At 45.9% G+C, this 23,337-nt stretch overlaps 2 long non-coding RNA genes across 3 annotated transcripts; both read left to right on the top strand.

The window, feature by feature from the left end:
• The first annotated feature begins 778 nt into the window (after positions 1–778).
• Positions 779–4,320, top strand: LOC131559293 (uncharacterized). The gene is made up of 5 exons (XR_009274858.1): positions 779–948; positions 1,573–1,636; positions 2,334–2,409; positions 3,177–3,294; positions 4,065–4,320. It is a non-coding gene; the product is annotated as an uncharacterized LOC131559293 (long non-coding RNA).
• Positions 4,321–18,836: 14,516 nt separating this feature from the next.
• LOC131559301 (uncharacterized) lies at positions 18,837–22,409 on the top strand. Of its 2 annotated transcripts, none has more exons than XR_009274862.1 (5): positions 18,837–19,035; positions 19,660–19,723; positions 20,421–20,496; positions 21,264–21,381; positions 22,154–22,409. It is a non-coding gene; the product is annotated as an uncharacterized LOC131559301 (long non-coding RNA). The 2 variants fall into 2 exon arrangements; XR_009274861.1 differs by having other exon boundaries at positions 21,976–22,409.
• Positions 22,410–23,337: the final 928 nt, after the last annotated feature.

The raw sequence follows: 23,337 nt of genomic DNA, 5'->3' as shown, positions 1-23,337 counted from the left end.
GATTTTAGACCTAAGCCGAACCAAGCCTAATTTAGCCGAGTTTATTTAAACAGAACCGAACGACGCCGCAGCACTCTGCCTGCAGAGCGCCGGTGCAGACGGCAGGGGGCGGTGTATAAAGCGAGTATAAAATATCAACTGTATATAAGAAGGAATAAAAAGCTCTGTGTCATGTGCAGCAGTAGAAAATTTCAGGCTCCCAGGGAATAAATAGTTTTCTTTCAATCATTATAGTTTTGGGGTTTTTTTTACTCCCAGGTAGCCTGAAAGTTACTACTGCTGCTTTTTGATTCTAAAGCTAGGATGGAAAACCAAGATTACAAATACAAGAAAAAGAAAGGGAAGGGGAAAAAAAGGAAAGGAAAGGAAAGAAAGCAGGAGAGCGGAAGGGAAGGGAAGGGAAAGGGGTGAAAAACAGCATTAAAAAAAGAAAAAGAGTTGGAGGGGAAAAGAGAGGGCATTCGGGAGGAGCGGTCCTGCCTCAGGTCCTTCCCCGCCCTGGGGCGAAGGACCCGTTTGATGCCCGGGAGGGACTGCAGCTCCCGGTGGCGGGGGACGGAGCCGTGGCTGTCAGCCCGAGACTCCAACTCCCGGCAGGCCCTGCTGCCGGCGCGGCGTGTGACGCAACGGCTATCGCGGCACATGAGTGGCTACCAGCCCGAGACTCCAACTCCCGGCAGGCCCTGCTGCCGGCGCGACGTGTGCCGCAACGGCCGACGCTGCCCGGCATTTTTCTCTAAATCGGCAGTAAATACAGCTGAGTAAAATTAGCTTGGTTTTCTTCCTTCTTTTTTAACTGAATTGTTTTTATTAAAAATACTATTTGAATATGTAGAAAAAGTGGGGATGTCCTGTACTATATCCTAGCTTTTCTTGTTTATAGGGTGCTCAGAAAACATGCGTCCCTTAGAGTCCCTCAGAAAGGTTCTCAGTGCGATCTCTACCAAGGTATGTATTTACTAATAAGTGATCCCTTTAGATATTTGCCTGTGTACCTTTTCCTGTAATTCAGAGCTTGCGTTCTGTGGGTTTTATGATAAACCTGTAAAATATGTAAGAATGCTTTTGCAAGTCTGAATCGTTGAAGGCAGCAGTAAGTGGATTTAGAGCCTGTTCTTGACCAGACAACGGGAAAAAGTGTGACTTTGATGCTGAACTTGTTTTTTTCATTTTTCATTTGACTTGTCTGGAATGATTTAGGAATAGAGAGAGCTAGAAAAAGAGAGAAATAGAATTGATTATTGAGCACTCCTCAAATGCTCACCACGATTCAGTGTAGAGCCGAAGTGAAGGGTGATGGAACAGAGCTCTGTGCTTTAGAAGGAAATAAATTTAAACCTGACCTCCGCACAGAGTCTCACTAACTTCTTTTGTTTTAAAATACAAAATATTATTAGGAAGTGTTGGAAGTTAGTGTTTTGGGAAAGAAACGGCAGTTCCACAGAACATTCCATTTAACAGAGGCTCTGGGAACGATTCATGTTGTAACTGCTGTCACTGCAATCAGTTGGTGGTTCAGCCTTGAAATGTGCACTTGCCCTTCTATAAAGCACTGTTTTGTTTGCCTTTCAGTGCTATGAGTCTTGATAAATTGGAGAAGAGCCCAAGAGAAATTTTTCATCCCTTGATATAAAAGGTAGGAAGTGACTTTTTTTGGTTTGGTTCTTTTTCTTTATTATTTCCTGGAAATAAAAGTAATTAAGTATAGGTACTACTGGTTTGTTTCTTCCAGTAGCAGATGATAACAATAGCAGTAGTAATAGTAAAAATAATAATAGAAATAATAATAATAGCAATGTAATACTACTTAAACTGTCTTTATCCATTGAACTGGCCATTTCAAATCAAAACTTCTAAACACAAATCAAACCATCATCCTCGTAGAATCTTTCACAGCAGTGGGCTATAGATCCTGGTTTTGTTGACAGGATTTATTGGTTCTGGAATAGCAAGAGGGAAGTACAAGCCTAACTACTTCTAGCTCACAGACCCATCCAGTGAATACTGCTTTGTGTTTTGGTGGGCTTGTGATGACTTTGAAATCAATTGCTCATTCCAGTAAAAAAAATTAATGTTTTTTTGAACCTGACAGCAGAAATAACTTTAGGCACCAACTTAATAATAACAGATCACCAATTTAAGTTCATAATTTTATGCTGTACTATCAAAGTTTAAAGGTAAATTTTTACTTATTAGGAGATGGTATAAAGTGTATGTTCCAATGTGTTGGATGTACGCAAAGGTACATACGTACCCGAAAGTCCTTAGAGGAAACAAATTTTTACGTCTGCTGTTTGATTGTTTATCATACAATATTTGGTTTTATTTCCCAGGGATCGGTGAATTTTAACTTTGGAGTCCTCTGTGCTAAGGATGCTCAGCCTACAGATGATGAAATGTTCAGTAATGGTGAGTTTTTCACCTTCTCTTTAATTGCTATGCTGATCTGAATAAGAAAAAAACAAAAGCAAGAGAAAAAAAAAGGATGGTTTATTATTTTTTACGCTGTTATGTTTGTTTCCTCAGTATTTGCTGCAGCTCTGCGAACCCAAGCTTTGGGTTCCTTCTGTCCCACTGGGAGTTGCCCAGTTTGGTTGCATCTGGTGAAATTCACCCTGAGACCTTACAGAGCTAGCTCAAACTACGTGAGAGCCATTTGCAGTTCTCTCCAGACACCTGGAGAATGGGTGATGTTTCTGAGGGTCTGGCAAGTATACTTGTATCAAAACTCAGTCTGTGAAATTTCTGGGGAAAACCCTTCTGTGTCCTGAAGGGTTCAAACTCTGGTGAGGATCCAGTTATCAGGTGCTCACCTGGATGGTTCCAGCTCTTAAAGTGAACACTTGTACTCTTACCCTGTAGTTTACATCTATTGTATTTTTGTTATTTTGCAAGATTTTACGGCTTTGCAAAATATTGTGCATTTCACTCTTTGGAACCTCTCAGATCGTTCTTTGGTGCAGCACCACCTCATGGGACACTTGGCTGCCGTCCTGAAGGGGTTGGTCGCTAGAATTGTAAATCCTGGAGAGTTTGTAAGTCTTCTGTCCCCAGGGAGGTACCATGCTTTGTTTACTTTTGTTCTGTTTGTTAGGCGCTGCTTCTCATTGGAAGTATGAATTTCAAACTACCCTGTTCTTATTTTAACTGTTTTCCTGCTTCTCTCCCTACGGCAGGGAAAGACTCTCGTATCCTTGTCGTCGGGCTCGGTGCTGTCCAAGAAGATGCAGAGACTAAAAAAATCATAAGAAGCAAAATATGACTGCAGGGAAAACAAGCTGGAGAGAACAAAAGGTGATATTGTTATCCTTACCCTGTATTAGAAACATCCGCTGTGCTTTGATGCTGGCAGCTGCCAGGGGCTTGTTAGCTCTTTGTAGGCAGGTGTAGGTGTTCACTTGTAGGTTTTTTCTCTGGACAAGTCAATTCAAACTTTGCTAAGCTTATATTTGCAAATTACTCTCTAGCACAGTCCAGCATGACATTTTTGAATGTTGTAAAAATACCATGTTACTTGGAAATTGCTAATGATGAGAAGCTTTAGGGAAAAATAAGATGTCAGGGTTGGGAGATGTGAGAAGAATTTTGAGGGGATGTTAGACTGAAATAAAGCACACTTGAAGCTGGACTGGCACGCTGGCAGATCCCCTATTAAACAGTAGTGCTGAGATTAGCCTGGGGGTTGCCCATTGTTTCTGTAGAAATAAATGTTTTCTGGTCTTCAGAGGTAAGCTGCTTTGAAAAGCTGGAAGGCACAGCATAGTGACAATGTGTGCTTCGCATTAAAAATAGATTTCAGAAGGGTCCTAGGCTTTTGTCTTTTCCTAGAAGTCGATGTAATCCTATTGAGGAGTTTTTAATTCTGTGCTGCCATGTCATCGATCAGGGCCCTGTCGTACTAATCATCATACAGATGCAAAACAAAAAATCAGACCCTGTCCCGACCACTTAGAGCCCAGAACACGATTTCCTCAGGCTGCCATTTGTGTGCCATCGGTACTCACCATGGAAGCGAGCTGGGGATTGTTGCACCCGTTGGGAACAAACCGCTTCTCGTCACACAGAAATGGAATTGGGACGACGCCTCAGCCAGCCTCTCTCTCCTGAATCTGCAGCAGAGCAGTTCCAGTCCATGCGGGCAATCCAGTTCCTGACGATCTGAGCGCACGGAGCAGCGCTCAGCTGCTGTGGGGGGCTCAGGGAGGGCAGAGTGTGCATTGTCATCTTCCTGAACCTACAGACGCGAATCAAAGTGAGAAGCCACAGGGTGGAAATCAGTCGCATATATGCTAAATAAAACTTGCAGGTTTTTTTTAAGAATTGTTTTTGCTTGTTCTTTGTTGTGCTTCTGTGCTTAGAAAACCTCCCTTTACAATCAGTTCAATTCATCAATTGAACCTTTGTTTGCAGACTCTCACTGAGCAGAATTTGTTGCAGACTCAGTGCACGCTGTGCAGGCCTCCCGGGAGTGTGAGGAGCTCATGTGTGCTACTTTTTGCTTTAGGACGCTCTGAGGTATTTATTCCTTTTGGGATACATGATGAGAATTCCCAAGAGAGGTAGTTATAAGGTATGACATCGGGAAAAAGCCTGTGTGGTTGGAATGTTGTTGCTGTCAAAAGTTAATTTTTTCTTAGCCAGTAGTTAGCTTTTTGCTTTATTTTTGTGGTATCAATATTTTATTGTTTAAAAAATTCCTTCAAAATAACTTCAGTGGTCGCCCACCAGTACCTTGTTCAGATTTGCCTATTTGCTTGTAGCTGAAATGTTCACATCTTGTTTATCATTCTATTTAAGAAACTGCTGCCCAGCCAACTAATAACTGAATATCCATCTGTCTAGGACACGGGGAGAGGATTTAGGTAATGTCTTTATTTCCAGAAAAAAGTTCCAGTGTAGTTTCTAAATAGAGGAGAAGGGGGTGAAGACTCGGGGCTCTGATGCCGTTGGGGCACCCCAAGGTCCCCAGGAGAGGGGGCCCCACTGCGGTGCAGGAGCAGGTGTGTTCTCATGTAATATTGAACAAATTATAAATATAAATATGAAAATTATAAACATGAAAATATTTTTAAAATACTTAAATAAAGCGGGTTTTCTTTATTGGTCAATAGGCAGTGTTTTGATTGTAAAAATTATAAATGCAAATAATATAAAGGTAGAAATCTAAGTTTAGAAATATATAATAAATACATACAGATAAATATAAAAATTTAAAATATCAGAAAAAATTAGTTGTAGCAGTAGATATTATACATAATTTAAATAATAATTTAAATCTATTTTAAAATTTTATATATATAATATATCATTATTAATGTAATACATCCAAAGAAACGATAAATTAAAATATGAATGTATAATTATACAAAGTATAAATAAAAAATATTTCAGTATCCTTTAAAAGAAGGGTTTTTTTATTTATTTGGTTAGAGACGGGGTTTTTATTTGGAATAATGGAAGTATTATAGAAGTATAAAATTAAATATAGAAATATACAGTCAATATAGAAAGATATTTGTAAAAACACGAGCGAACGACGCCTCCTTCGGCCGAACCAAGGCGAGACCGGCGGAACCTGACGGCCTCGAGCGAACCGAGGCCAGGCTTGCGAGGCTGCCTGAACGGAGCCGAGCTCAGCCGAACCGAGCCCGCTGCTCTCGTGCGCGCTAATTAGCGCGAGTGCGGTCACTGCCCAATGAGCTCCTGTGCCACGCCGCGCTCCCGATCGTGTCCGTGCGATGGCCGGGCCGCCCGCGGGACGCGGCAGCAGGAGAGCCCCGAGCCGGGCGAGTTTAACGTGAGGCGGCGCCGCTTGCCCGCCGTCAGGGAGCCGAGCCGAGGCGAGCTCAGCCGAACGCGGAGAGAGCGGCTCCGAGTTGGGCCGAAGCGAGCCGAGCCGCGCCGAGGGCAGAGAGCGGCTCCGAGTTCGGCCGAAGAGAGCCGAGGCGCGCCGAGCGCACTGATCGGCTCCGAGTTCGGCCGAGGCGAGCCGGGCCGCGCAGAGAGTGGCTCCGAGTTCGACCGAAGCGAGCCGAGCCGCGCCGGGCGCAGAGAGCGGCTCCGAGTTCGGCCGAAGCGAGCCGAGCCGCGCCGGGCGCAGAGAGCGGCTCCGAGTTCGGCCGAAGCGAGCCGAGGCGCGCCGAGCGCAGAGAGCGGCTCCGAGTTCGGCCGAAGCGAGCCGAGCCGCGCCGGGCGCACTGATCGGCTCCGAGTTCGGCCGAAGCGAGCCGAGCCGCGCCGAGCGCAGAGAGCGGCTCCGAGTTCGGCCGAAGCGAGCCGAGGCGCGCCGAGCGCAGAGAGCGGCTCCGAGTTCGGCCGAAGCGAGCCGAGCCGCGCCGGGCGCAGAGAGCGGCTCCGAGTTCGGCCGAAGAGAGCCGAGCCGCGCCGAGCGCAGAGAGCGGCTCCGAGTTCGGCCGAAGCGAGCCGAGGCGCGCCGGGCGCACAGAGCGGCTCCGAGTTCGACCGAAGCGAGCCGAGGCGCGCCGGGCGCACAGAGCGGCTCCGAGTTCGGCCGAAGAGCGCCGAGGCGCGCCGAGCGCAGAGAGCGGCTCCGAGTTCGGCCGAAGCGAGCCGAGCCGCGCCGGGCGCACTGATCGGCTCCGAGTTCGGCCGAAGCGAGCCGAGCCGCGCCGGGCGCACTGATCGGCTCCGAGTTCGGCCGAAGCGAGCCGAGCCGCGCCGGGCGCAGAGAGCGGCTCCGAGTTCGGCCGAAGCGAGGCGATCCGTGCCGAAGGGTCGAGTCCAGCCGAATGCAGATGACAATGGCCGAGTTTAGCCGATTAGAGCCGAGTTTAGCCGAGCAGCTGTGAGCCTTGCACGCTTGAGGTGAGCGTGCATCGTTGCCGGCCTGGGATTGAGTGAAATGCACTAAGGAAACCAGCTCTGGGGAGGGAGGCAGGGAAATCCTCTCTTAACGTTTACCAATTCGTCCGTCAAACTCATCACGGCAGGACAGAGTGAAGACTGAAAGTGTAAGAAGATGTGGAGGGAAACAGAGAATCTGGCAGGAGCATCGAACGCACAAGTGCACGAATTTTGCTTTTTGCTTGGATGTAAACTCAGAAGTTGTAAGGAATTTGGGAAGGAGAAGGGACATTTCAGAAGGAGAAGAAGTTGTTGTTGGAGTCCTGGCAAAAGCTTTAAAAAAAAAAAAAAAAAGTGGTTTCTTTTTTCTTCACTATTATATTCTTTGGTGGTATATGGTGTGCTGTTTTATTTCTTGGTGTTATTAGCTCTGTTTATTGAGTCAAGCTAACTTTGCATGGGTTGTTTTGTATTTGAGGTAGGATCAATTTCAAGAGGTTTCTTTCACAGACTTCTGATAGGTATTACTGGGATTTTGGTTTTGTTTACTGTATGCATAAACATAGAGATTTGGTAGGGCCAGCTGGGCTGCTGGAGTTTTGGGTGTGAATTTATTAGATGGCTTTTGGTAAACACAGAATAATTATGTAAGGTAACAGCAAATTACCCAATTACCCAGTTGATCTAGCTATGTAACCTTACCACAAAGTTTTATATCTTGCCAGTTTTCTGTTCTTCTGCTCCAAGTAGTTGTTGCAAAAAAAGAAAGCACTGTTACTTTTCTGAAAAGTTTTCTTCTATAACAAGCCCTTTACAGCCCTTGAATGTGAGTCAGAGGAGCCAAACAGCTGCAGCTGTTCTGAGGGCTTGGTGGGATTCGCCCCCTCCCTTTTCCTGGGTGGCATGGGAACGAGAGGCGGGCACAATCAGGGGTATATTAACCCCAGCCGTGGCTGAGGGGCTTCATTCCCTCTCTGGGATGTGCTGGGTTAAGAGCTCTCCTCATTTCAGTGAAGAGGCTTTTTCAGCCCGTCTCAGCATCTTTTCAGCAGGTGTTTCTGGGCATCTAAAGCACAGAGGCTTGGAAGATTCTGTGAAGAAAACAGCATGGAATACAGGGAGTATTTAGGTTTGTGATTTTGGGTTTTGTGTTTAGGAGTGGTAAGGTGCTTTTGTAATTTGTAGTTTTGCTCTGGTTGTTTTTTTGGTTGGATTTCTTTTGGTGGAATTTTTGGTTTTTTTTGGTTTTCATTTTGGGGTTTTTAGTTGGTTTTTGTGGGGGTTTTGGATTTTTTGATGTTTTCTGTGGTTTTTTTGTTTCTGTGGGGAGTTAGGTGTTTTGGGATTTATTGTTTGTGTGGGTTTTGTTTGTTTGGTTTTTTTTTCTTTGTTTGTTTTTGGGATTGGTTTTGTTGGGTTTTTTTTGTTTTGTTTTTTTTTTAATTGAGGAGTGCAACTCCCTGAAATTCCAAGCTGTGTCAAGCACAACATTTTATTCAGCAGATTGATCATGTCACAAGAGGGATCCGCCCAAGGTCCAAGATGATGTTTGAGATTGAGGCTTCAGGTGAGTTGAGGATTGTGATTGGGAGAGGGAGGGTGAGCAGTTAGGAGTTCTTGGGAGGGAGTTGGCAGGCAGCAGGGTGAGAAAGGGTCTTTATTTGTTTATTTGAGGCCTCCCCCACACAAGGCTTCTCAGAAGCCTAGCAGAGGCATTCCCATGTCTTACAGCACACAAGGTCATCCACTGCACTCAGGGGAATGCCATTTAACTTTGCCTTTCTCTAACCCAGGTGCCACTCCTAATGAAGGCCTTGGAATCATGATGAAGCTGGAGCCTGAAGGAGCCAGGCACACTCAGGAGAGAGCAAGTAGCTGCCTTGGTGGGATTTGGCCCACATAACTCTGAACTCATACTTTGGTTTTGGTTTTCTTTATTGTAGCTCACCGAGAGGCTCACAGGCCATCACGAGGCCCTCCGAGGCAGACTCATTTCAGGTGCAGCGTGGATTCCCATCACCGATCATCCAAAAGATAAGTCGAGGGCCTTGGCCTGGAGATGAGAGAATAGTGGGTTGGGAGTTCTTGGGGCAGATTTGAAAATTGGCAGCCGGAAAAGCAATCTTCTCCAAGGGCCTCTTAGGACAGCTAAAGGGAGAGGCTCTACTTTTGAGGGCAGCTTTCAGGCGGGCAGTGCAGAACAGCTCCGGTCTGTGTTGTGTTGTCCAGTGTTCTGTGTTCCCTAGTGTGTCTTTGGGGTCCCTTTTGCCTTCTCCCCTCGAGACCCTCACCACAAGCATGATGTGTCGTGTTTCATGTCCCCCCTGTTTGCCACGTTCTGTGTCACGGGTGTGTGCACACATTTTTTGCCGGAGCTGTTCTGCCCTGCCGCATGGCCTGCTGCAGTAGGAGAAACCGTGGGGCGTTGGAATTTGTAATGCTGGCTGTACTTGGGCTCTAGATGCTATTCCTAGATTGACATAAGGTGTTTGCAGCTTGTGAGTTATCCTGGTGGTGTTTGGCATATGTTGTAACTTTCTTTCAGGTGCAGACGCATTCCATGTGTGGCAGGGGGTCAGAGTTAGGAGGTGTCGGGCCTTCTTAGGAGTGCGGTGAGTAGCTGAGTGGTGGGGTTTTGGCCGATGCGGTGCCAAGATCAGGGACTGATGTTTGGTTCTCTTTACTCTAGCTGTCTCAGAGACACCAGCCCAGTGCCAGCAGGACCTTCCCAGCTGACGAGGTGGCCTTTCTTTGCACCTGACAGGGACCAGCATCCCCAGATGTCTGAGAGATAAGTAGAGGGCTGTGACCCACAGAGGGGATGAAAGCAGGGTGCTGGTTTGGGAATTCCTGGGAGGGGGTTTTGAGTCCAGTTTTGGGGGGGGGGGGGGGGGTGTGGTGTGTTCATGAAGTGGCCCCTTAGGCCCCATAAAAGCCAAGTCTCACTTTTGATTGCAGTGCTGAGGTGTGCAGCAGGGCAGAGCAGTCCCGGTGTGCATCGTGTCACTTGTCTATTGTGCATTATGTGTTGTTTGCGTATGCCATATCTTTCACTTAGGGGGGCCTGTGAGAAACCCTGGCATCATTGTTAGCCTCTGTGATCTCTGCACTCCTTGGCCTGGCACCCAGGCCACAGAACTTTTGACTAGGGAGCTCAGACAAGCATCAGACTCTCTTCTCTCTTTGGAAGCATCCAGTCAGACGTCTTTTCAGGTCTTGTTCTGAGCTGTATGGACAGCTGTGCCCCACCTGGATCCATTATGGTGGATTAGGACTTGTAATATTACGAGGTTAGGTAGAGGATTTTGACTGTAGGATTCCTAGGCCTCAGTCTTTGCTGTTCTTGGAATAAATCATTCAGTAATCATCTTCTTCCTCCAGGGTTCTCTGAGCCTCATCAGCTCACCATCGGTCTCGGCTCACTCATCTCCTTTTGCATTCTCTCAGTCCTTGCAGCCGTTTTCCTTGCCAAGAGATTTCTGTTCCTGTTGTGTCCCCGTTGTCTGTCCTATCCTGTGTCATGGCTCTCAGCACACATTTGTGCCCGAGCTGCTCTGCCGTGCTGCACAGCCTGGTGCGATAGGAGAAGTCCCAGGGACTTGGAGTTTGTAATGTGGGGTGTAGTTGGACTCTAGATGGGATTTGTAGATGGGCACATCATATCTGGAGCTCATCAGTTATCCTGCCACAGTGTGACTCTTGTCCTAACTTTTTTTTCAGGTTCAGATGGATTAAATGTGTGCCAGAGGGCCCCATGCCAGGTGTGGGGATTCTCCTGAGTAGGTGAGGCCCCATTTGCCTCTGCAGCAGACTCTGTTACACCTCTCAACTGACTCTGTTACACTGCTGTTCTTTGTCTTTCTTTTAGGAAGTAAATCTGGATGCCAGCAGTCAACGTGAGCAGTGGAGAGAATTGGTTGTTATTGCTCAGCTCTCAAGCACAACAATTTCGCAGCAGATTCATCGTGTCACAAGAGGGATCTGCCCAGTGTCAAGGATGATGTTTGAGATTGAGGCTTCAGGTGAGTTGAGGATGGTTACTGGGAGAGGGAGGGTGAGCAGGCATCCAGTTAGGAGTTCTTGAGAGGGGGTTTGCAGGCAGCAGGGTGAGAAAGGGTCTTTATTTGTTTATTTGAGAGCCCCTCCCAAGGTGTCTCAGAAGCCTAGCAGAGGCATTCCCATGGCTTACAGCATACAAGGTGATCCACTGCACTCAGAGGAATGCCATTTAACTTTGTCTTTCTGTAACCCAGGTGCCACTGCTAATAAAGGCCACAGCCTTGGAATCAGGATGAAGCTGGAGCCTGAAGGAGCCAGGCACACTCAGGAGAGGGCAAGTAGCTGACTTGCAGGGATTTGGCCCACATAACTCTGGACTCACTCTTTGATTTTGGTTTTCTTGATTGCAGCTGACCGAGAGGCTCACAGGCCATCACAGAGCCCTCCAAGGCAGACTCATTTCAGGTGCAATGTGGATTCCATTCACCGATCATCCAAAAGATAAGTCGGGGGCCACGGTCTGGAGATGGTGGAGTAGCAGGTTGGGAGTTTTTGGGACAGATTCAAAAATGAGCAGAGAGGAAAGCAATCTTCTCCAAAGGCCTTTTAGGACAGCTAAAGGGAGAGGCTCTACTTTTGATGGCAGCTTTCAGGCGGGCAGTGCAGAACAGCTCCGGTCTGTATCCTGTTGTCCGGTGTGCTGTGTTCCCTAGCGTGTCTTTGGGGTCCCTTTTGCCTTTTCCCCTCGAGGCCCTCACCACAAGCATGATGTGTCGTGTTTCATGTCCCCCCTGTTTGTCACTTTCTGTGTCACGGGTGTGTGCACACATTTTTTGCCGGAGCTGTTCTGCCCTGCCGCATGGCCTCCTGCAGTAGGACGAACCATAGGGAGGGGGAATTTGTAATGTGGGCTGTACTTGGGCTCTAGATGTTGTTCCTAGATTGACATAAGGTGTTTGCAGCTTGTGAGTAACCCTGGTGGTGTTTGACATATGTTCTAACTTTCTTTCAGGTGCAGATGCATTCCACGTGTGGCAGAGGGTCAGGGTTAGGAGGTGCCGGGCCTTCTTAGGAGCGCGGTGAGTAGCAGAGCGGTGGGGTTTTGGCCAATGCGGTGCCAAGATCAGGCCCTGATGTTTGGTTCTCTTTAATCTAGCTGTCTGAGAGACACCAGCCCGGTGCCAGCAGGACCTTCCCAGCTGACGAGGTGGCCTTTCTTTGCACCTGACACAGACTGGCATCCCCAGATGTCTGAGAGATAAGTAGAGGGCTGCGACCCACAGTGGGGATGAAGGCATGGTGCTTGTTTGGGAATTCCTGGGAGGGGTTTTTGAGTCCAGTTTGGAGCGGGGGGTGTTCATTAAACGGCTCGTTAGGCCCCATGAAAGCCAAGTCTCACTTTTGATCACAGTGCTGAGGTGTGCAGGGCAGAGCAGTCCCCGTGTGCATCGTGTCACTTGTCTGTTGTGCATTGTGTGTTGTTTGTGTATCTCCTGTCTTCTACCTTAGGCCTTTGAGGGCCCTGTCAGTACCCCTGGCATCATTGTTAGCGTCTGTAATCTCTGCATTCCCTGGTCTGGCACCCGGGCCACAGAGCTTTTGACTCGCGAGCTCAGACAGGCATCAGACTCTCTTCTCTCTTTGGAAGCATCCAGTCAGACGTCTTTTCAGGTCTTGTTCTGAGCTGTATGGACAGCTGTGCCCCACCTGGATCCATTATGGTGGATTAGGACTTGTAATATTACGAGGTTAGGTAGAGGATTTTGACTGTAGGATTCCTAGGCATCCGTCTTTGCTGTTCTTGGAATTAATCATTCAGTAATCATCTTCTTCCTTCAGAGTTCTCTGAGCCTCATCAGCTCACCATCGGTCTCAGCTCGGTCATCTCCTTTTGCATTCTCTCAGTCCTTGCAGCCATTTTCCTTGCCAAGAAATTTCTGTCTGTGTCTTGTGCCTATTGTTTGTCACGTCCTGTCCTGTGTCACGGGTGTCTGCACACTTTTGGGATGGGGCTGCTCTGCCGTGCTGCACAGCCTGGTGCGATAGGAGAAGTCTTGGAGACTTGGAGTTTGTAATGTGGGGTGTAGTTGGACTCTAGATGGGATTTGTAGATGGACACAGGACATCTGGAGCTCATCAGTTATCCTGCCACAGTGTGACTCTTGTCCTAACTTTTTTTTCAGGTTCAGATGGATTAAATGTGTGCCAGAGGGCCCCATCCCGGGCGAGGGGATTGCCCCGAGCCGGTGAGGCCCTATTTGTCTCTGCAGCAGAAGTGTGTATGGTGAGTGTGTTACAGCTCTGTTCTTTGTCTTTCTTTTCAGGATGTCAATCTGGATGCCAGCAGTCAAGGTGAGCAGTGGACAGAACTGGCTGTTATTGCTCAGCTCTCAAGCACAACAATTTTTCAGCAGATTCGTCGTGTCACAAGAGGGATTTGCCCCGTGTCAAGGATGATGTTTGAGATTGAGGCTTCAGGTGAGTTGAGGATGGTGCCTGGGAGAGGGAGGGTGATCAGGTATCCAGTTTAGGATTTCTTGGGAGCGGGTTTGCAAGCAGCAGGGTGAGAAAGGGTGTTTATTTGAGGGCCCCCCCACACAAAGCTGTTCAGAAGCCTAGCAGAGGCATTCCCATGGCTTACAGCATACAAGGTGATCCACTGCACTCAGAGGAATGCCATTTAACTTTGTCTTTCTGTAACCCAGGTGCCACTCCTAATGAAGGCCACAGCCTTGGAATCAGGATGAAGCTGGAGCCTGAAGGAGCCAGGCACACTCAGGAGAGGGCAAGTAGCTGACTTGGTGGGATTTGGCCCACATAACTCTGGACTCATACTTTGGTTTTGGTTTTCTTGATTGCAGCTGACCGAGAGGCTCACAGGCCATCACAGAGCCCTCCAAGGCAGACTCGTTTCAGGTGCAGCGTGGATTCCATTCACCGATCATCCAAAAGATAAGTCGGGGGCCACGGTCTGGAGATGGTGGAGTAGCAGATTGGGAGTTTTTGGGACAGATTCAAAAATGAGCAGAGGGGAAAGCAATCTTCTCCAAAGGCCTCTTAGGACAGCTAAAGGGAGAGGCTCTACTTTTGATGGCAGCTTTCAGGCGGGCAATGCAGAACAGCTCCGGTCTGTGTCGTGTTGTCCGGTGTGCCGTGCTCCCTGGTGTGTCTTTGGGGTCCCTTTTGCCTTTTCCCCTCGAGGCCCTCACCACAAGCATGATGTGTCGTGTTTCATGTCCCCCCTGTTTGTCACTTTCTGTGTCACGGGTGTGTGCACACATTTTTTGCCGGAGCTGTTCTGCCCTGCCGCATGGCCTGCTGCAATAGGACGAGCCTTGGGGAGTTGAAATTTGTAATGTGGGCTGTACTTGGGCTCTAGATGTTGTTCCTAGATTGACATATGGTGTTTGCAGCTTGTGAGTTATCCTGGTGATGTTTGACATGTGTTCTAACTTTCTTTCAGGTGCAGAGGGTCAGGGTTAGGAGGTGCCGGGCCTTCTTAGGAGCGCGGTGAGTAGCAGAGTGGTGGGGTTTTGGCCGATGCGGTGCCAAGATCAGGCACTGATGTTTGGTTCTCTTTACTCTAGCTGTCTGAGAGACACCAGCCCGGTGCCAGCAGGACCTTCCCATCTGATGAGGTGGCCTTTCTTTGCACCTGACAGGGACCAGCATCCCCAGCTGTATGAGAGATAAGTAGAGGGCCGTGACCCACAGAGGGGCTGAAAGCACGGTGCTGGTTTGGGGATTACAGGGAGGGGGTTTTGAGTCCAGTTTGGAGGTGGGGGGGTGTTAATGAAGTGGCCCCTTAGGCCCCATAGAAGCCAAGTCTCACTTTTGATCACAGTGCTGAGGTGTGCAGCAGGGCAGAGCAGTCCCGGTGTGTCTCGTGTCACTTGTCTGTTGTGAATTGTGTGTTGTTTGTGTATCCCATGTCTTTTACCTTAGGGGTGCCTGTCATTAATCTTGGCATCATTGTTAGCATCTGTGATCTCTGCATTCCCTGTCCTGGCACCCAGGCCACAGAACTTTTGACTGGGGAGCTCAGACAGGCGTCAGACTCTCTTCTGTCTTTGGAAGCATCGCATCTGATGTCTTGTCAGGTCTTGGTCTGGGCTGTATGGACAGCTATGCCCCCACCTGGATCCATTTTGGTGGATTAGGATTTGGCGTAATATGAGGTTAGGTAGAGGATTCTGACCGTAGGATTCCTAGGCATCCATCTTTGCAGTTCTTAGAAGAAATCATTCAGTTATCATCTTCTTCCTTCGGGGTTCTCTGAGCCTCATCAGCTCACCATCAGTTTGAACTCGGTCATCTCCTTTTGCATTCTCTCAGTCCTTGCAGCCATTTTCCTTGCCTAGAATTTTCTGTCTGTGTTGTGTCCCCGTTGTCTGTCCTGTCCTGTCCATCCTGTGTCACGGCTGTCAGCACACATTTGTGCCCGAGCTGCTCTGCCCTGCCGCATAGCCTGGTGCAATAGGAGAGGGCCCGGGGATTTGTAATGTGCAGTGTGGGGTGTAGTTGGACTCTAGATGGGATTTGTAGATGGACACAGGATATCTGGAGCTCTTCAGTTATCATTGAACCGTCTGACTGTTGTCCTAACTTTTTTTTCAGATGCACCTCCTCAGATGACTGCAGTAGTTGTGTAGGTTCCTTCTTCTGAAAGGGAATAGGGCGCAAGAATTCATCTTCCAGAGAATTTTTGCAAGTCCTGGCTTGTATTGTATCTGCCTATGGTGGCTTATGTTCTATGTACCTATACATCTGTCTTCTATTGGATTTTGGGTAGAAAATTTATCAGTCCAGAGAGGAGACAAGTCCTAGCTGTCAGATAGCCACTCGTTGACCCTTCCTGTCGTCTCACAGGTCCCCGAGGCTGCTGATTTCCCCAGGATCTGCCATTTTACCTCAAGGAGCGGCAGCCAGAAGATGTGTCACAGCACGTTCTTCAGCATCTCGAGTAAGGGCCGCAGTGAGCATTTAAGTGGAAAGATTGTGTGAGCGTGTGTGAGAGCACGTGGCTGTGTCTGTCTGTGTCTGCTCGTCTCTGCGTGTGTGAGTGCATGCTGACTGGATTTAACCTTGTCTGTGTGACTTTTGCTTTCCAGGTTTTGCGACTCCTTGTTAAATTTAGAATAAAAAATCCCCAGCCGGGTTGTATTGCATGAACTGACGTGATATGTACCGATTTTGGCTTAAAACCCAGAAAACCAGACGAAGATGAGCAGGAAAAAACCAGAAAAAAACCACATGATGGACAAGAAAAAAACCCAGAAAAAGCCCAGGATGGGCAAGAAAGCAACGAGAAAAAAACCCCAGGAAATAATCCCAGATGGGCAAGAAAAAAACGTAGAAAAACCCCAGAAAATCACCCAAGATGGGCAAGAAAAAAACCCAGAAAAAACCCCCCAAAAAAAACTCTGAGATGGGCAAGAAAAAAAACAGAAAAAAGTCTGAAGATGGGCAAGAAAAAACCCAGAAAAAACCCCCAAGATGGACAAGAAATAACCCAGAAAAAAATTCGAAGAAGGGCAAGAAAAGACCCAGAAAACACCCAGAAAAAAATCGCAACCCAAGTATAAATATAGAAATGTTTGTCAAGTATATGCAAATATATAAAGAAATGTTAAATTATTTGAAATATAAAATAACATAAATATAACATTTATACAGTATTACTTGTGTTATGGATCATATTGATTTTTATTTATTTCCTATAATACACTACAATATTTATATCAATTTTACATCTATCATATCTATCATTTGTTATATGTTATACCAGATTGATATACTCTAGGTTTTTTTAAGTAGTTTAAAATAAAGGGGATTTTTTTTTTTATTTGGCAAAAGCAGGTGTTTTAGTATAAACATTATAAATACAAATAATATAAAGGTAGAAATCTAAGAATAGAAATAGATCATAAATAGCTGAAGGTTAATATAAAAATTAAAAATGTAAGGAAAAATAAGTTGTAACAGTAGATATGGTACATAATTAGGAAAATAATTTATCTCTTATTTGAATAGGATACATGTTATACATAATGATTAATATAATACTGAAGTATAAACTGCAAATATAAATGTGAATATAGTCATGAGCGCTATAAATATAAAAATATTTCAATGTAGTTTAAAAGAATAGAGCTTTTTTGTATTTATTTAGTTAGGATGGGATTTGTATTTTAAATAGTGAAAGCATGATAGAAATGTAATTTTAGACATAGAAATATGCAATCAATGTGGAAAGATATTTATAAAAGCACAAAATATAAGTAAATATAAATAATAGAAATAGAATAATGTTATATAAATTACATGCTACATCAATGTCCACTATAGCTATGCATGTGAATATAAATACGAAAAATGGAAATAAAAAATTTATTTAAACATGGCTTTAAAGCAAGGGGCCTTGTTTGATTCTGGTGGGGTAAGAGGCAGGTTTTTGGCATTTATTTCAGAGCAGTTTTTGGCGGGGGTCGCCCCTGTTCTTTTTTGCCACCTTGCCTGCCCGCAGCCCCGAGGCGCGCTGCGCCCCCGGCTGGGGCGGGCGGCAGTGCTGCCGCCTTGTGGGCAGAGCGCGGTACTGCAGCCCTGCGCCGAGAGGCCGCCACCTTGGGAGTGGCGCGTCGCGGATGTCGCGGACTTTTGGTTGACCTTCTCAACAGGGCGGCGAAAAGGGCGGGGAAGTGGAGGACTGGGGTGGGTGTCACTGGACTGCCTGCATGGAATACCGACCCCGGCGCGGCCCCGGTGGTATTTTCTGTGACGTTTCAAGTGTACCCGACACATGCTGTGGTCTCAGCGGCGCCGCGGGCGGGCGTATTTCGGCGGGTTTGTGACAGGCATGTGGGTAAACGCCTCGCTGTGCCGGGGTCCTCTGACAGCCGCTTTCCCGCCCTGAGGGAGCCGAGCCGGGCCGAATAGTTCCGAAGAGCCGAAGAGCCGAGTGTGGGCGAGAAGAGCCGAGTGTAGCCGAAAACAGCCGAGTTTCACCGAAGAGCCGAGTGTGACCGAAAATAGCCGAGTTTCACCGAAGAGCCGAGTGTGGCCGAACACAGCCGACTTGAGACGAAGAGCCGAGTGTAGCCGAACACAGCCGACTTGAGACGAAGAGCCGATGATAGCCGAGTGTAACCGATAGCCGACTGTAGCCGACATTGGCCGCATTTAGTCAAAGAGCCGAATATGACCGACTTTAGCCCAACCGGGCCGAGTTCAGCCGAAGAGCCGGAAAAGCCGAATTTAGACGAAAAGCCGAACCGAAACGATTTTAGACCTAAGCCGAACCAAGCCTAATTTAGCCGAGTTTATTTAAACAGAACCGAACGACGCCGCAGCACTCTGCCTGCAGAGCGCCGGTGCAGACGGCAGGGGGCGGTGTATAAAGCGAGTATAAAATATCAACTGTATATAAGAAGGAATAAAAAGCTCTGTGTCATGTGCAGCAGTAGAAAATTTCAGGCTCCCAGGGAATAAATAGTTTTCTTTCAATCATTATAGTTTTGGGGTTTTTTTTACTCCCAGGTAGCCTGAAAGTTACTACTGCTGCTTTTTGATTCTAAAGCTAGGATGGAAAACCAAGATTACAAATACAAGAAAAAGAAAGGGAAAGGGAAGGGGAAAAAAAGGAAAGGAAAGGAAAGAAAGCAGGAGAGCGGAAGGGAAGGGAAGGGAAAGGGGTGAAAAACAGCATTAAAAAAAGAAAAAGAGTTGGAGGGGAAAAGAGAGGGCATTCGGGAGGAGCGGTCCTGCCTCAGGTCCTTCCCCGCCCTGGGGCGAAGGACCCGTTTGATGCCCGGGAGGGACTGCAGCTCCCGGTGGCGGGGGACGGAGCCGTGGCTGTCAGCCCGAGACTCCAACTCCCGGCAGGCCCTGCTGCCGGCGCGGCGTGTGACGCAACGGCTATCGCGGCACATGAGTGGCTACCAGCCCGAGACTCCAACTCCCGGCAGGCCCTGCTGCCGGCGCGACGTGTGCCGCAACGGCCGACGCTGCCCGGCATTTTTCTCTAAATCGGCAGTAAATACAGCTGAGTAAAATTAGCTTGGTTTTCTTCCTTCTTTTTTAACTGAATTGTTTTTATTAAAAATACTATTTGAATATGTAGAAAAAGTGGGGATGTCCTGTACTATATCCTAGCTTTTCTTGTTTATAGGGTGCTCAGAAAACATGCGTCCCTTAGAGTCCCTCAGAAAGGTTCTCAGTGCGATCTCTACCAAGGTATGTATTTACTAATAAGTGATCCCTTTAGATATTTGCCTGTGTACCTTTTCCTGTAATTCAGAGCTTGCGTTCTGTGGGTTTTATGATAAACCTGTAAAATATGTAAGAATGCTTTTGCAAGTCTGAATCGTTGAAGGCAGCAGTAAGTGGATTTAGAGCCTGTTCTTGACCAGACAACGGGAAAAAGTGTGACTTTGATGCTGAACTTGTTTTTTTCATTTTTCATTTGACTTGTCTGGAATGATTTAGGAATAGAGAGAGCTAGAAAAAGAGAGAAATAGAATTGATTATTGAGCACTCCTCAAATGCTCACCACGATTCAGTGTAGAGCCGAAGTGAAGGGTGATGGAACAGAGCTCTGTGCTTTAGAAGGAAATAAATTTAAACCTGACCTCCGCACAGAGTCTCACTAACTTCTTTTGTTTTAAAATACAAAATATTATTAGGAAGTGTTGGAAGTTAGTGTTTTGGGAAAGAAACGGCAGTTCCACAGAACATTCCATTTAACAGAGGCTCTGGGAACGATTCATGTTGTAACTGCTGTCACTGCAATCAGTTGGTGGTTCAGCCTTGAAATGTGCACTTGCCCTTCTATAAAGCACTGTTTTGTTTGCCTTTCAGTGCTATGAGTCTTGATAAATTGGAGAAGAGCCCAAGAGAAATTTTTCATCCCTTGATATAAAAGGTAGGAAGTGACTTTTTTTGGTTTGGTTCTTTTTCTTTATTATTTCCTGGAAATAAAAGTAATTAAGTATAGGTACTACTGGTTTGTTTCTTCCAGTAGCAGATGATAACAATAGCAGTAGTAATAGTAAAAATAATAATAGAAATAATAATAATAGCAATGTAATACTACTTAAACTGTCTTTATCCATTGAACTGGCCATTTCAAATCAAAACTTCTAAACACAAATCAAACCATCATCCTCGTAGAATCTTTCACAGCAGTGGGCTATAGATCCTGGTTTTGTTGACAGGATTTATTGGTTCTGGAATAGCAAGAGGGAAGTACAAGCCTAACTACTTCTAGCTCACAGACCCATCCAGTGAATACTGCTTTGTGTTTTGGTGGGCTTGTGATGACTTTGAAATCAATTGCTCATTCCAGTAAAAAAAATTAATGTTTTTTTGAACCTGACAGCAGAAATAACTTTAGGCACCAACTTAATAATAACAGATCACCAATTTAAGTTCATAATTTTATGCTGTACTATCAAAGTTTAAAGGTAAATTTTTACTTATTAGGAGATGGTATAAAGTGTATGTTCCAATGTGTTGGATGTACGCAAAGGTACATACGTACCCGAAAGTCCTTAGAGGAAACAAATTTTTACGTCTGCTGTTTGATTGTTTATCATACAATATTTGGTTTTATTTCCCAGGGATCGGTGAATTTTAACTTTGGAGTCCTCTGTGCTAAGGATGCTCAGCCTACAGATGATGAAATGTTCAGTAATGGTGAGTTTTTCACCTTCTCTTTAATTGCTATGCTGATCTGAATAAGAAAAAAACAAAAGCAAGAGAAAAAAAAAGGATGGTTTATTATTTTTTACGCTGTTATGTTTGTTTCCTCAGTATTTGCTGCAGCTCTGCGAACCCAAGCTTTGGGTTCCTTCTGTCCCACTGGGAGTTGCCCAGTTTGGTTGCATCTGGTGAAATTCACCCTGAGACCTTACAGAGCTAGCTCAAACTACGTGAGAGCCATTTGCAGTTCTCTCCAGACACCTGGAGAATGGGTGATGTTTCTGAGGGTCTGGCAAGTATACTTGTATCAAAACTCAGTCTGTGAAATTTCTGGGGAAAACCCTTCTGTGTCCTGAAGGGTTCAAACTCTGGTGAGGATCCAGTTATCAGGTGCTCACCTGGATGGTTCCAGCTCTTAAAGTGAACACTTGTACTCTTACCCTGTAGTTTACATCTATTGTATTTTTGTTATTTTGCAAGATTTTACGGCTTTGCAAAATATTGTGCATTTCACTCTTTGGAACCTCTCAGATCGTTCTTTGGTGCAGCACCACCTCATGGGACACTTGGCTGCCGTCCTGAAGGGGTTGGTCGCTAGAATTGTAAATCCTGGAGAGTTTGTAAGTCTTCTGTCCCCAGGGAGGTATCATGCTTTGTTTACTTTTGTTCTGTTTGTTAGGCGCTGCTTCTCATTGGAAGTATGAATTTCAAACTACCCTGTTCTTATTTTAACTGTTTTCCTGGTTCTCTCCCTACGGCAGGGAAAGACTCTCGTATCCTTGTCGTCGGGCTCGGTGCTGTCCAAGAAGATGCAGAGACTAAAAAAATCATAAGAAGCAAAATATGACTGCAGGGAAAACAAGCTGGAGAGAACAAAAGGTGATATTGTTATCCTTACCCTGTATTAGAAACATCCGCTGTGCTTTGATGCTGGCAGCTGCCAGGGGCTTGTTAGCTCTTTGTAGGCAGGTGTAGGTGTTCACTTGTAGGTTTTTTCTCTGGACAAGTCAATTCAAACTTTGCTAAGCTTATATTTGCAAATTACTCTCTAGCACAGTCCAGCATGACATTTTTGAATGTTGTAAAAATACCATGTTACTTGGAAATTGCTAATGATGAGAAGCTTTAGGGAAAAATAAGATGTCAGGGTTGGGAGATGTGAGAAGAATTTTGAGGGGATGTTAGACTGAAATAAAGCACACTTGAAGCTGGACTGGCACGCTGGCAGATCCCCTATTAAACAGTAGTGCTGAGATTAGCCTGGGGGTTGCCCATTGTTTCTGTAGAAATAAATGTTTTCTGGTCTTCAGAGGTAAGCTGCTTTGAAAAGCTGGAAGGCACAGCATAGTGACAATCCGTGTGCTTCGCATTAAAAATAGATTTCAGAAGGGTCCTAGGCTTTTGTCTTTTCCTAGAAGTCGATGTAATCCTATTGAGGTGTTTTTAATTCTGTGCTGCCATGTCATCGATCAGGGCCCTGTCGTACTAATCATCATACAGATGCAAAACAAAAAATCAGACCCTGTCCCGACCACTTAGAGCCCAGAACACGATTTCCTCAGGCTGCCATTTGTGTGCCATCGGTACTCACCATGGAAGCGAGCTGGGGATTGTTGCACCCGTTGGGAACAAACCGCTTCTCGTCACACAGAACTGGAATTGGGACGACGCCTCAGCCAGCCTCTCTCTCCTGAATCTGCAGCAGAGCAGTTCCAGTCCATGCGGGCAATCCAGTTCCTGACGATCTGAGCGCACGGAGCAGCGCTCAGCTGCTGTGGGGGGCTCAGGGAAGGCAGAGTGTGCATTGTCATCTTCCTGAACCTACAGACGCGAATCAAAGTGAGAAGCCACAGGGTGGAAATCAGTCGCATATATGCTAAATAAAACTTGCAGGTTTTTTTTAAGAATTGTTTTTGCTTGTTCTTTGTTGTGCTTCTGTGCTTAGAAAACCTCCCTTTACAATCAGTTCAATTCATCAATTGAACCTTTGTTTGCAGACTCTCACTGAGCAGAATTTGTTGCAGACTCAGTGCACGCTGTGCAGGCCTCCCGGGAGTGTGAGGAGCTCATGTGTGCTACTTTTTGCTTTAGGACGCTCTGAGGTATTTATTCCTTTTGGGATACATGATGAGAATTCCCAAGAGAGGTAGTTATAAGGTATGACATCGGGAAAAAGCCTGTGTGGTTGGAATGTTGTTGCTGTCAAAAGTTAATTTTTTCTTAGCCAGTAGTTAGCTTTTTGCTTTATTTTTGTGGTATCAATATTTTATTGTTTAAAAAATTCCTTCAAAATAACTTCAGTGGTCGCCCACCAGTACCTTGTTCAGATTTGCCTATTTGCTTGTAGCTGAAATGTTCACATCTTGTTTATCATTCTATTTAAGAAACTGCTGCCCAGCCAACTAATAACTGAATATCCATCTGTCTAGGACACGGGGAGAGGATTTAGGTAATGTCTTTATTTCCAGAAAAAAGTTCCAGTGTAGTTTCTAAATAGAGGAGAAGGGGGTGAAGACTCGGGGCTCTGATGCCGTTGGGGCACCCCAAGGTCCCCAGGAGAGGGGGCCCCACTGCGGTGCAGGAGCAGGTGTGTTCTCATGTAATATTGAACAAATTATAAATATAAATATGAAAATTATAAACATGAAAATATTTTTAAAATACTTAAATAAAGCGGGTTTTCTTTATTGGTCAATAGGCAGTGTTTTGATTGTAAAAATTATAAATGCAAATAATATAAAGGTAGAAATCTAAGCTTAGAAATATATAATAAATACATACAGATAAATATAAAAATTTAAAATATCAGAAAAAATTAGTTGTAGCAGTAGATAT

Source organism: Ammospiza caudacuta, chromosome 6, assembly GCF_027887145.1.
Source record: "Ammospiza caudacuta isolate bAmmCau1 chromosome 6, bAmmCau1.pri, whole genome shotgun sequence".
NCBI classification, from domain to species: domain Eukaryota; kingdom Metazoa; phylum Chordata; class Aves; order Passeriformes; family Passerellidae; genus Ammospiza; species Ammospiza caudacuta.
The sequence above is the reverse complement of the archived record's forward strand: the minus strand, read 5'-3'. Positions and strand labels throughout refer to the sequence as shown.